Source organism: Phyllobates terribilis, unplaced genomic scaffold (genome assembly GCF_046119375.1).
Source record: "Phyllobates terribilis strain yellow unplaced genomic scaffold, ASM4611937v1 Scaffold_236__1_contigs__length_3049075, whole genome shotgun sequence".
NCBI lineage: Eukaryota > Metazoa > Chordata > Amphibia > Anura > Dendrobatidae > Phyllobates > Phyllobates terribilis.
The window spans coordinates 424,992-438,558 of NW_027362996.1; the positions used below are offsets into that span (position 1 = coordinate 424,992).

Below are 13,567 nucleotides of genomic sequence, written 5' to 3' on the forward strand. Positions count from 1 at the left end.
GGTACAGTGATCTAACGGTTGCTGCCTTGGTCTCGGCTAGGAGGTGCCTGGGGTACCCGACTTGTTGGCCTTGGGGGATCGCTCTCTCTTAACGGAGGGAGCTTCACCCCCTTGCAGCTATTGGCAGGTCTGCTTAGTCCCCGGACAACGGGGAGCGATCGCGTCTTGTCTTCGGGGCGACCCGAGGAAATAAGGGCGTTTTCCTTTGCTGAGCTTTATCGCTTAGTGGGCTGTGTAAGTTCTTGGGGTACCCCTCCCTCGGTCTTGGGTTTGTTCCTGCTTTTGTGGGATTCATTCCCTTGTTACTATTGGGGGAGGGCTTAGTCCCTGAGGGCCGAAAATGCCTTTTTCTTTTGGATTTGCGGTGGGGGAGACTCCACTGCGACAGTCCATTAGAATCATGGTGGATGAATGCCAGCGCCATGAGAAGAATCTGCAGTACATCGTGCATGAGATTCTTTTTGGGTTCTTCCACCTGGAGCGAGATAAGATCCTGTGTCTTTACGATCAGGAATTCCGTGGGCGATATACCATTTCCTTTATGGCTAAATCATGCTGTGATAATATCCATGCAGCACTGATGGTTGCGGACAAGGACGATGAGAGACTGAACGGGCTGAGCTTTGACTTCCTGTACGGTGAAGAGGAAGTACCCTTGGTGATCTTCATGTACAGCCCATTCGTCTCTGAGGGCGATATCGAAACCTTTTTGAAGCGTTACTGCAAGTCAGTGCGCTTCTCACATGATATCCTCAACTCCCAGCGCTTCTGGAATGGGAAGAGGAAATAACTGGTGAAGTTCCATCCAGATCAGAGCGGCATTGGTGGTCTTCACCACCCGCCTGCTAATTTTGCCATTGGTAATGTCAGGGGATTCCTACGCTACCCAGGAATGCCCCTTCAATGCCGGAATTGTCATGAATATGGGCATACACGAGAAAATTGTACAAGGGCTCATGTAGTCTTTTGCAACAAGTGCGGTAAGAGTGGGCACACCTCCGCTACGTGTGACTCTGAGATCGTATGTAACCTATGTGGGAAGGCAGGTCACGCCTTCAGGAATTGTCCGAGCAAAAAGTCAAAAACATATGACATGTTTAAGTCAGGTTAACTGACTATCCAAGAATACTTCGGAGGGAGTATTACTACACCTGCCCCTGGACCTGGGTTGGCGCACGCTGACGGGTCCGGACCAAATCCTTCAACGGCTCCGCCAGAGGGCCCGCTGGTAGTTCCACAGAAGGACGGTCGTAGGGGCTCCATAAGATTAACCGAGGGTTCGCTCTCTGTGGAATTGATCGATGTTCTGGCTCTAGATGTTGCCGTATCTCAGAGTCAAGAGGAAGGGTCCTCATCCAGCATGAATGCACCACCGGCATTATGTGGAACTGAGGAGACCTCTAGTACCCCGATTAAGCAAGCACCCAGATTCGCCACACCATCATCGGTGATCTTGAGTAAGGGCAAAAAGGGTACGCTCCTTAATCGATCAACCAGTGTGTCGGAAAGAGAGACCTCTAGGGCGCGAAGTAAAAAGGACCCGGCTAAGACCCAGTCGAGCCCTGGTCCTCGAACCAGAAGTCGCAGTAGTTCCGTGACCAGACCAGAGGACAAGACGACCCAGAGGGATGACACCCGTTCCATAGACCAGACCGCCATGAGGACTGCAGATGCACAGGACTTGGAAAAGATGGACAGCTCCCAGCCTCTGAAAAGGCAACGGGAGGACGTAAAGCAACCTGATATCCAAAGAAAACACGGATGTCGAGGTCCAGATGAGGAGCCAAAAGTGGATGATGCCTTTTTGCCTGCTTCAGATCCCGGTAATATTAAACAAATCCTGACCCCTGGAGATGCGGAGGAGGAGGTGCCGTGTATTGACTTCTTCCCATCTTCAGATCCTGATTCTTCTTAATGTCTGTTCCTCTTAAAATCTCCTCACTAAATGTGAGGTCCCTAAAGAGCCCTACACGTAGGGCTGCTTTATTTTCTTATTTAGAGACATTGGACTTTGATTTCTGCTTTCTACAAGAATGTGGTATACAGAGTAATTTAAATTATAAGGACTTAAAAGAAGACTGGAAACTGGGCGCTTCTGTGTGGTCCGGTGCTAATGACTGTCGTGCTGCCGGAGTTGGACTACTTTGCCGTGGACATTCTACCATCATTCAATCTGTGACTGAAATTATACCTGGCAGAGCTATTTTAATACATCTTGTTTTTAATGGACTTTCTTTACGTTTATTAAATGTGTACGCTCCTCCTGGGAAGCAGGAAAGGGCGGATTTACTTGAAATATTGCCATTATTTTGTGTTGGGTCAACCCCCCTGCTAGTGGGAGGAGATTTTAATTGTTTACGTGATGGGGAATCCCGGCAGGGTGGGGATGTGAATCGTAAAGACCGTACCTCCTATTTGTTGAAAAGTTTAATTGATGATTTTAGATTACAGGACTGCTGGAAGGAGCTCTTGCCGGCGGATCCAGGTGTTACATGGTCCAATGGAAGAGTTTCTTCTAGAATTGATTTCATATTTGCTTCTACTGCCTTTAAACCTTGTAAATGTTTTCTTTTATCTAATTTATTCTCTGATCATAAAGTTTTATCTGTGTTTTTAGAGTTAGCAGGGGAACAAAATACCTCAAGAGGCCCATGGAGATTAAATACAACTCTCCTAGAGGATATTGATATTCAAAAGAGGTTTGTGCAGGCCTACCAGTGCTGGCAATCAAAGAGAGACCCCCGCGCCTCGATGCTGGATTGGTGGGAGAGCATTAAACCTAAGATTAAATTATTTTTTATTAAGGCAGGGAAAATGAAAGCAAAAAAGAAAAAGCAGTGGTTTTATGTTTTTAATATGAGATTACAAGTACTCTTTAAACTAAAAGAAGTTGGTATTGATGTGGATGATGATATTGCAAATCTTAAGTCTGAAATAAAAAATGCTCTTAATGAAAAAGGAAAACAAATAATTTTTAACTCCCATGTACATCACCTGGAGGAAGGAGAGAAATGCTCCCAATTCTTCTTCAAAAAGGTAATGGGGAGGAGGGATGCAATCCTAAATCTTGAAGGTGAAAATGATATTAAGGGTATGTTAGGAAAAGCTTTTAATTTTTATCAACTTCTTTTTAACACTAAAGTTATAGATCCATCCTTTTTAGAGTATGCTATTAATTCCCTTGATTTTAAGTTAGATATTTTAGACCAGGGTATTTTATCTAGGGATCTCACCAGTGAGGAACTTTTACAGATTTTTAAAAGTTTCTCCAGTGGGAAAGCCCCTGGGGAAGACGGTCTACCGATTGAGTTTTATCTGACTTTTTGGGGAATTTTAAAGAACGATATGTTTTTATTGTTTAAAGAAGCTTTTAATACTAATAAATTACCCCCATCTTGGAGGAGAGGTCTGGTATCTTTAATATATAAAAAAGGGGATAGGAGCCAACTTAAAAACTGGCGGCCTATTACGCTTTTAAACCTTGATTATAAAATTTTAGCTAAACTTATTGCAGTCCGTTTAAAACCCTTTATAGCCAAATTAATTCACCCTAACCAGGTATGTGGTGTTCCCGGAAGAACCATAGCTGAGTCCCTCAACATAATTAGGGATACCATATGGTATTCAAAAGAGAGAAGTCAAAACCTTGCTATTTTATCCTTAGACTTTGAAAAAGCTTTTGACAGGGTATCGCATGAATTTCTTTTTATGGTTCTTAAAAAAATGGCATTTCCAGAGAAAATTTTAACCCGCATTATGCTTTTATATCATTCTTGTTTTAGTCAAATTTCTGTAAATGGGTTTTTAACGAAGGGGGTTCCTCTATTATCAGGGGTGAAACAAGGGTGCCCTCTCTCACCACTGCTCTTTATCTGTGTTATGGAACCACTATTAACCATACTGAGAAAAGATAAAGTAATTAAAGGGGTACCTATTCCCGGGAGTAGGGGTATGCAACTTAAAGCCCTAAGTTACATGGATGATGTTACCATACTATGTCCAGATTCCACATCACTGAGGAGGGTATTGAGAAACACACAATTTTTCTGTGAAGCCTCAGGTTTTAAATTAAATATAGATAAATGTGACTGTTTTAATGTGGGGGGATGGGACTCCTCTTTGACCCCTGGGATAGTGATACAGAAAAATCACATAAAAATTTTAGGAATTATTTTTAACCAAGACAATGAGGGGGACCCTAACTGGGACTCTGCAATGGATAAAATTGAAAAAAAGATCTCATTGTGGAATTTAAGGAACCTTAGTATGGAAGGTAAAATTTTAATTATTAAAGCCGTTTTAATTCCCATTATGTTGTATGTTGCAATGGTGTTTCCCCCTTCCAATTTACAAATCAAGAAAGTAACAAGAATTGTTTTTATGTTTTTATGGGGTTCAAAAATGGAAAAGTTAAAAAGAGATCTGATGTACAAATGTAAATCTAATGGAGGTAAAGATGTACCCAATTTTTTTACCTTTTTCCATATAAAGTATTTCTGCTTCTGTTTTAAGGTTTTTAAATCTGATGGCATTTTTAGTTATTTTTTAAAATATGCAGCAGGAATGATTTTTAAAAGGTGGTTTAGCCTACCTTTAAGTTCTCCTGTGCTCCTGTGCCCACCTAAACAGTATGTGATACTTGAGAAAACGGTCAGGCTTTTAGGTCTCCAGGAATTGGAGCCTGATATATTGGGGGACCAAAGGAAGGTATCTATTGCTTGCAGACACTCTGAGGACACAATTCCTGTCTCCAATTTTTCACAGGCAAGGTCCAAAACGGTGTGGCGAAATGTGTACGGGAAATATCTTGCAAATGTACACAAGGACCTTGCCTGGGCTATCGTCCACCAGTGCCTCCCTACCCGTGAGTTTCAACATAGGCGGGGGCTGGTGGCGAGAGCCAAATGTCCAAGAGATATATGCGGGGAAAGTGAGTCTGTATTGCATCTCTTTTGGAATTGTCCTTTTGCACAGGAGGTTTGGAGAAAGGTAGGCCCACTTTTAAAATGGGCATGTGGCCTGAAAGATTTTAATCACTTTTATGTCTTTTATGGTCTTTTTAAGTGTCCAAATTTTAAACAATTCCGAGTTGCCTGGATTATTATTAATTGTTTTAAAAATGCCATGTGGAAAGTTAGAAATATTTTACTCTTCAAACATGATCATATTGATTCAACAGACTGTATAAAAATTGCTTTAAGTGAAATGTATATTTACTATCTCAGAGATAAAAAACTGTATGGAGCAAAAGAAGCGGCTTCTATGTGGTGTGTACAATTATGGAACACAATTAGTGGTAATTAAATAAACCCAAGTACATCTGTAATTATGATATTCTTAATTGTTACAATGGTTTTATGATGGTAAATTGTGTTTTTACAAAAAACTTGAATTGATTATTATCATGTTTTATCATTTTATTGTAATGTTATAAATGTTCTTTTTTAAAACCTTTGTAAATATACTTTTGAATCAATAAAATTGCGTTGAAACCTTATCTGTTCTTATCAGTTTAATATCTGATACGTCCCCTATCTGGGGACCATATATTAAATGGATTTTTAGAACAGGGAGATGGAAAAAGAGCTTGCTCTGTCCACTCCACGCATTGACCTGGTATTGCAGTATCTCCAGGACCGGTGCACCCCTTCTTTAATGCAGTTTCTAAAATCAGAAAGAATTGAATTCAATGCTTTTTGTTCATTTTGCTTGTTTGTCGGATTTTGGGATGGACTCTTTGGCTTTGCTTTTCTTCTCCTCATTGGATTTTTCATGTTAAAAGTTGCAGAAGCCAGATGACAAGCTCATTTTGGTTCAACTTCAGCAACTGTGCATTGCATTGCCATGTAATGTAATGTAATGCAATGCTATCTATCTAGCTCTCCCTCTATACTTCCTTTTGGATAAACAGACATATTAGGCAAGCGTTTTGGAGCTTTCACCTAAATAACTACAGGTGGTGAGATAAGCTGCACAATATAATTGACCTTTCAGTATATTGTTGCACACACACCATCTATTTAGCAAATGCCCTTGTTATCAACAGCAGCCTTTTAAACTCACCTGAGCTAACAGGTATGTGAGCTGGTTACTCTGCTGCGCTTAAAATTTCTTTTTTGGTTTGCTACAATGCCTTTTCTGAAACGTTGTCTCCCTCTGCTGGAACACTGACTTCTTTCATTTAATGCCTGCAGACTATAAAAGAGAAACCAACCCAAAAAGTTTGGTTGATTAGTCTGTGGCATTCTTTTAAACTGTTGCTTATGGCGGTCTCTGTGAGCTTCTCAGTGACATTCAGCCATCCAGGTATCCCGCCTGCAGTAGACGGAATGTGGCAATGGAACGCTGGCTGCGCGTGTCATAATAGGCTCTGAGCCTTTATATACCTGCGCACAGCAGCAGCCACCTTCAGTCTGCTGCTGGACAGCCAGCAGCAGCAGCAGCAGGAGAGGTAATTAATCAGCAACCCTCCTGCTAAGGGTAGACAGCTGCTCGTTCCACCCCCCCCCGCCTTAATTGGTTCTCCTCCCTTCCAACGGTGTTGAGGCGGGTGGGAACAGCCGGGGGTTGAGGGTACTGTGCTAAAAGAGGTGGAGTTATGCAGATCTAAAACGCGTGGATTGCAGCAGCAGCAAGACGAAAAGTGCAGGCATGTGAGGGATCTAGAGGTTGACAGCATGTCTTCTTAACGGGAGTCCAGGTGGCCATCTCCACAAATGGACTTTTCAGAATCCTTGGGTGGCACCGTAGTCGGAAACCAATTCTGGTTATCGCTTCTCGGCCTTTTGGCTAAGATCAAGTGTAGTATCTGTTCTTATCAGTTTAATATCTGATACGTCCCCTATCTGGGGACCATATATTAAATGGATTTTTAGAACAGGGAGATGGAAAAAGAGCTTGCTCTGTCCACTCCACGCATTGACCTGGTATTGCAGTATCTCCAGGACCGGTGCCCCCCTTCTTTAATGCAGTTTCTAAAATCAGAAAGAATTGAATTCAATGCTTTTTGTTCATTTTGCTTGTTTGTCGGATTTTGGGATGGACTCTTTGGCTTTGCTTTTCTTCTCCTCATTGGATTTTTCATGTTAAAAGTTGCAGAAGAAAGATGACAAGCTCATTTTGGTTCAACTTCAGCAACTGTGCATTGCATTGCCATGTAATGTAATGTAATGAAATGCTATCTATCTAGCTCTCCCTCTATACTTCCTTTTGGATAAACAGACATATTAGGCAAGCATTTTGGAGCTTTCACCTAAATAACTACAGGTGGTGAGATAAGCTGCACAATATAATTGACCTTTCAGTATATTGTTGCACACACACCATCTATTTAGCAAATGCCCTTGTTATCAACAGCAGCCTTTTAAACTCACCTGAGCTAACAGGTATGTGAGCTGGTTACTCTGCTGCGCTTAAAATTTCTTTTTTGGTTTGCTACAATGCCTTTTCTGAAACGTTGTCTCCCTCTGCTGGAACACTGACTTCTTTCATTTAATGCCTGCAGACTATAAAAGAGAAACCAACCCAAAAAGTTTGGTTGATTAGTCTGTGGCATTCTTTTAAACTGTTGCTTATGGCGGTCTCTGTGAGCTTCTCAGTGACATTCAGCCATCCAGGTATCCCGCCTGCAGTAGACGGAATGTGGCAATGGAACGCTGGCTGCGCGTGTCATAATAGGCTCTGAGCCTTTATATACCTGCGCACAGCAGCAGCCACCTTCAGTCTGCTGCTGGACAGCCAGCAGCAGCAGCAGCAGGAGAGGTAATTAATCAGCAACCCTCCTGCTAAGGGTAGACAGCTGCTCGTTCCACCCCCCCCCCCGCCTTAATTGGTTCTCCTCCCTTCCAACGGTGTTGAGGCGGGTGGGAACAGCCGGGCTTTGAGGGTACTGTGCTAAAAGAGGTGGAGTTATGCAGATCTAAAACGCGTGGATTGCAGCAGCAGCAAGCCGAAAAGTGCAGGCATGTGAGGGATCTAGAGGTTGACAGCATGTCTTCTTAACGGGAGTCCAGGTGGCCATCTCCACAAATGGACTTTTCAGAATCCTTGGGTGGCACCGTAGTCGGAAACCAATTCTGGTTATCGCTTCTCGGCCTTTTGGCTAAGATCAAGTGTAGTATCTGTTCTTATCAGTTTAATATCTGATACGTCCCCTATCTGGGGACCATATATTAAATGGATTTTTAGAACAGGGAGATGGAAAAAGAGCTTGCTCTGTCCACTCCACGCATTGACCTGGTATTGCAGTATCTCCAGGACCGGTGCACCCCTTCTTTAATGCAGTTTCTAAAATCAGAAAGAATTGAATTCAATGCTTTTTGTTCATTTTGCTTGTTTGTCGGATTTTGGGATGGACTCTTTGGCTTTGCTTTTCTTCTCCTCATTGGATTTTTCATGTTAAAAGTTGCAGAAGCCAGATGACAAGCTCATTTTGGTTCAACTTCAGCAACTGTGCATTGCATTGCCATGTAATGTAATGTAATGCAATGCTATCTATCTAGCTCTCCCTCTATACTTCCTTTTGGATAAACAGACATATTAGGCAAGCATTTTGGAGCTTTCACCTAAATAACTACAGGTGGTGAGATAAGCTGCACAATATAATTGACCTTTCAGTATATTGTTGCACACACACCATCTATTTAGCAAATGCCCTTGTTATCAACAGCAGCCTTTTAAACTCACCTGAGCTAACAGGTATGTGAGCTGGTTACTCTGCTGCGCTTAAAATTTCTTTTTTGGTTTGCTACAATGCCTTTTCTGAAACGTTGTCTCCCTCTGCTGGAACACTGACTTCTTTCATTTAATGCCTGCAGACTATAAAAGAGAAACCAACCCAAAAAGTTTGGTTGATTAGTCTGTGGCATTCTTTTAAACTGTTGCTTATGGCGGTCTCTGTGAGCTTCTCAGTGACATTCAGCCATCCAGGTATCCCGCCTGCAGTAGACGGAATGTGGCAATGGAACGCTGGCTGCGCGTGTCATAATAGGCTCTGAGCCTTTATATACCTGCGCACAGCAGCAGCCACCTTCAGTCTGCTGCTGGACAGCCAGCAGCAGCAGCAGCAGGAGAGGTAATTAATCAGCAACCCTCCTGCTAAGGGTAGACAGCTGCTCGTTCCACCCCCCCCCGCCTTAATTGGTTCTCCTCCCTTCCAACGGTGTTGAGGCGGGTGGGAACAGCCGGGGGTTGAGGGTACTGTGCTAAAAGAGGTGGAGTTATGCAGATCTAAAACGCGTGGATTGCAGCAGCAGCAAGACGAAAAGTGCAGGCATGTGAGGGATCTAGAGGTTGACAGCATGTCTTCTTAACGGGAGTCCAGGTGGCCATCTCCACAAATGGACTTTTCAGAATCCTTGGGTGGCACCGTAGTCGGAAACCAATTCTGGTTATCGCTTCTCGGCCTTTTGGCTAAGATCAAGTGTAGTATCTGTTCTTATCAGTTTAATATCTGATACGTCCCCTATCTGGGGACCATATATTAAATGGATTTTTAGAACAGGGAGATGGAAAAAGAGCTTGCTCTGTCCACTCCACGCATTGACCTGGTATTGCAGTATCTCCAGGACCGGTGCACCCCTTCTTTAATGCAGTTTCTAAAATCAGAAAGAATTGAATTCAATGCTTTTTGTTCATTTTGCTTGTTTGTCGGATTTTGGGATGGACTCTTTGGCTTTGCTTTTCTTCTCCTCATTGGATTTTTCATGTTAAAAGTTGCAGAAGAAAGATGACAAGCTCATTTTGGTTCAACTTCAGCAACTGTGCATTGCATTGCCATGTAATGTAATGTAATGCAATGCTATCTATCTAGCTCTCCCTCTATACTTCCTTTTGGATAAACAGACATATTAGGCAAGCATTTTGGAGCTTTCACCTAAATAACTACAGGTGGTGAGATAAGCTGCACAATATAATTGACCTTTCAGTATATTGTTGCACACACACCATCTATTTAGCAAATGCCCTTGTTATCAACAGCAGCCTTTTAAACTCACCTGAGCTAACAGGTATGTGAGCTGGTTACTCTGCTGCGCTTAAAATTTCTTTTTTGGTTTGCTACAATGCCTTTTCTGAAACGTTGTCTCCCTCTGCTGGAACACTGACTTCTTTCATTTAATGCCTGCAGACTATAAAAGAGAAACCAACCCAAAAAGTTTGGTTGATTAGTCTGTGGCATTCTTTTAAACTGTTGCTTATGGCGGTCTCTGTGAGCTTCTCAGTGACATTCAGCCATCCAGGTATCCCGCCTGCAGTAGACGGAATGTGGCAATGGAACGCTGGCTGCGCGTGTCATAATAGGCTCTGAGCCTTTATATACCTGCGCACAGCAGCAGCCACCTTCAGTCTGCTGCTGGACAGCCAGCAGCAGCAGCAGCAGGAGAGGTAATTAATCAGCAACCCTCCTGCTAAGGGTAGACAGCTGCTCGTTCCACCCCCCCCCCCGCCTTAATTGGTTCTCCTCCCTTCCAACGGTGTTGAGGCGGGTGGGAACAGCCGGGCTTTGAGGGTACTGTGCTAAAAGAGGTGGAGTTATGCAGATCTAAAACGCGTGGATTGCAGCAGCAGCAAGCCGAAAAGTGCAGGCATGTGAGGGATCTAGAGGTTGACAGCATGTCTTCTTAACGGGAGTCCAGGTGGCCATCTCCACAAATGGACTTTTCAGAATCCTTGGGTGGCACCGTAGTCGGAAACCAATTCTGGTTATCGCTTCTCGGCCTTTTGGCTAAGATCAAGTGTAGTATCTGTTCTTATCAGTTTAATATCTGATACGTCCCCTATCTGGGGACCATATATTAAATGGATTTTTAGAACAGGGAGATGGAAAAAGAGCTTGCTCTGTCCACTCCACGCATTGACCTGGTATTGCAGTATCTCCAGGACCGGTGCACCCCTTCTTTAATGCAGTTTCTAAAATCAGAAAGAATTGAATTCAATGCTTTTTGTTCATTTTGCTTGTTTGTCGGATTTTGGGATGGACTCTTTGGCTTTGCTTTTCTTCTCCTCATTGGATTTTTCATGTTAAAAGTTGCAGAAGCCAGATGACAAGCTCATTTTGGTTCAACTTCAGCAACTGTGCATTGCATTGCCATGTAATGTAATGTAATGCAATGCTATCTATCTAGCTCTCCCTCTATACTTCCTTTTGGATAAACAGACATATTAGGCAAGCATTTTGGAGCTTTCACCTAAATAACTACAGGTGGTGAGATAAGCTGCACAATATAATTGACCTTTCAGTATATTGTTGCACACACACCATCTATTTAGCAAATGCCCTTGTTATCAACAGCAGCCTTTTAAACTCACCTGAGCTATCAGGTATGTGAGCTGGTTACTCTGCTGCGCTTAAAATTTCTTTTTTGGTTTGCTACAATGCCTTTTCTGAAACGTTGTCTCCCTCTGCTGGAACACTGACTTCTTTCATTTAATGCCTGCAGACTATAAAAGAGAAACCAACCCAAAAAGTTTGGTTGATTAGTCTGTGGCATTCTTTTAAACTGTTGCTTATGGCGGTCTCTGTGAGCTTCTCAGTGACATTCAGCCATCCAGGTATCCCGCCTGCAGTAGACGGAATGTGGCAATGGAACGCTGGCTGCGCGTGTCATAATAGGCTCTGAGCCTTTATATACCTGCGCACAGCAGCAGCCACCTTCAGTCTGCTGCTGGACAGCCAGCAGCAGCAGCAGCAGGAGAGGTAATTAATCAGCAACCCTCTTGCTAAGGGTAGACAGCTGCTCGTTCCCCCCCCCCCCCGCCTTAATTGGTTCTCCGCCCTTTCAACGGTGTTGAGGCGGGTGGGAACAGCCGGGGGTTGAGGGTACTGTGCTAAAAGAGGTGGAGTTATGCAGATCTAAAACGCGTGGATTGCAGCAGCAGCAAGCCGAAAAGTGCAGGCATGTGAGGGATCTAGAGGTTGACAGCATGTCTTCTTAACGGGAGTCCAGGTGGCCATCTCCACAAATGGACTTTTCAGAATCCTTGGGTGGCACCGTAGTCGGAAACCAATTCTGGTTATCGCTTCTCGGCCTTTTGGCTAAGATCAAGTGTAGTATCTGTTCTTATCAGTTTAATATCTGATACGTCCCCTATCTGGGGACCATATATTAAATGGATTTTTAGAACAGGGAGATGGAAAAAGAGCTTGCTCTGTCCACTCCACGCATTGACCTGGTATTGCAGTATCTCCAGGACCGGTGCACCCCTTCTTTAATGCAGTTTCTAAAATCAGAAAGAATTGAATTCAATGCTTTTTGTTCATTTTGCTTGTTTGTCGGATTTTGGGATGGACTCTTTGGCTTTGCTTTTCTTCTCCTCATTGGATTTTTCATGTTAAAAGTTGCAGAAGCCAGATGACAAGCTCATTTTGGTTCAACTTCAGCAACTGTGCATTGCATTGCCATGTAATGTAATGTAATGCAATGCTATCTATCTAGCTCTCCCTCTATACTTCCTTTTGGATAAACAGACATATTAGGCAAGCATTTTGGAGCTTTCACCTAAATAACTACAGGTGGTGAGATAAGCTGCACAATATAATTGACCTTTCAGTATATTGTTGCACACACACCATCTATTTAGCAAATGCCCTTGTTATCAACAGCAGCCTTTTAAACTCACCTGAGCTAACAGGTATGTGAGCTGGTTACTCTGCTGCGCTTAAAATTTCTTTTTTGGTTTGCTACAATGCCTTTTCTGAAACGTTGTCTCCCTCTGCTGGAACACTGACTTCTTTCATTTAATGCCTGCAGACTATAAAAGAGAAACCAACCCAAAAAGTTTGGTTGATTAGTCTGTGGCATTCTTTTAAACTGTTGCTTATGGCGGTCTCTGTGAGCTTCTCAGTGACATTCAGCCATCCAGGTATCCCGCCTGCAGTAGACGGAATGTGGCAATGGAACGCTGGCTGCGCGTGTCATAATAGGCTCTGAGCCTTTATATACCTGCGCACAGCAGCAGCCACCTTCAGTCTGCTGCTGGACAGCCAGCAGCAGCAGCAGCAGGAGAGGTAATTAATCAGCAACCCTCTTGCTAAGGGTAGACAGCTGCTCGTTCCCCCCCCCCCCCGCCTTAATTGGTTCTCCGCCCTTTCAACGGTGTTGAGGCGGGTGGGAACAGCCGGGGGTTGAGGGTACTGTGCTAAAAGAGGTGGAGTTATGCAGATCTAAAACGCGTGGATTGCAGCAGCAGCAAGCCGAAAAGTGCAGGCATGTGAGGGATCTAGAGGTTGACAGCATGTCTTCTTAACGGGAGTCCAGGTGGCCATCTCCACAAATGGACTTTTCAGAATCCTTGGGTGGCACCGTAGTCGGAAACCAATTCTGGTTATCGCTTCTCGGCCTTTTGGCTAAGATCAAGTGTAGTATCTGTTCTTATCAGTTTAATATCTGATACGTCCCCTATCTGGGGACCATATATTAAATGGATTTTTAGAACAGGGAGATGGAAAAAGAGCTTGCTCTGTCCACTCCACGCATTGACCTGGTATTGCAGTATCTCCAGGACCGGTGCACCCCTTCTTTAATGCAGTTTCTAAAATCAGAAAGAATTGAATTCAATGCTTTTTGTT

The 13,567-nt window shown here is 43.5% G+C and overlaps 7 non-coding genes across 7 annotated transcripts; all 7 read left to right on the forward strand.

Annotated features, from left to right (window-relative positions):
• The first annotated feature begins 5,461 nt into the window (after positions 1-5,461).
• LOC141216779 (U2 spliceosomal RNA) lies at positions 5,462-5,650 on the forward strand. Its single transcript, XR_012285789.1, has one exon. It is a non-coding gene; the product is annotated as a U2 spliceosomal RNA (small nuclear RNA).
• Positions 5,651-6,769: 1,119 nt separating this feature from the next.
• On the forward strand, positions 6,770-6,960 carry LOC141216436 (U2 spliceosomal RNA). The gene has a single exon (XR_012285470.1). It is a non-coding gene; the product is annotated as a U2 spliceosomal RNA (small nuclear RNA).
• A 1,121-nt stretch (positions 6,961-8,081) lies between these two features.
• On the forward strand, positions 8,082-8,272 carry LOC141217055 (U2 spliceosomal RNA). The gene has a single exon (XR_012285931.1). It is a non-coding gene; the product is annotated as a U2 spliceosomal RNA (small nuclear RNA).
• A 1,119-nt stretch (positions 8,273-9,391) lies between these two features.
• LOC141217056 (U2 spliceosomal RNA) lies at positions 9,392-9,582 on the forward strand. The gene has a single exon (XR_012285932.1). It is a non-coding gene; the product is annotated as a U2 spliceosomal RNA (small nuclear RNA).
• Positions 9,583-10,703: 1,121 nt separating this feature from the next.
• On the forward strand, positions 10,704-10,894 carry LOC141217057 (U2 spliceosomal RNA). Its single transcript, XR_012285933.1, has one exon. It is a non-coding gene; the product is annotated as a U2 spliceosomal RNA (small nuclear RNA).
• A 1,120-nt stretch (positions 10,895-12,014) lies between these two features.
• Positions 12,015-12,205, forward strand: LOC141217058 (U2 spliceosomal RNA). The gene has a single exon (XR_012285934.1). It is a non-coding gene; the product is annotated as a U2 spliceosomal RNA (small nuclear RNA).
• A 1,120-nt stretch (positions 12,206-13,325) lies between these two features.
• LOC141217059 (U2 spliceosomal RNA) lies at positions 13,326-13,516 on the forward strand. Its single transcript, XR_012285935.1, has one exon. It is a non-coding gene; the product is annotated as a U2 spliceosomal RNA (small nuclear RNA).
• The last annotated feature ends 51 nt before the right edge of the window (positions 13,517-13,567 follow it).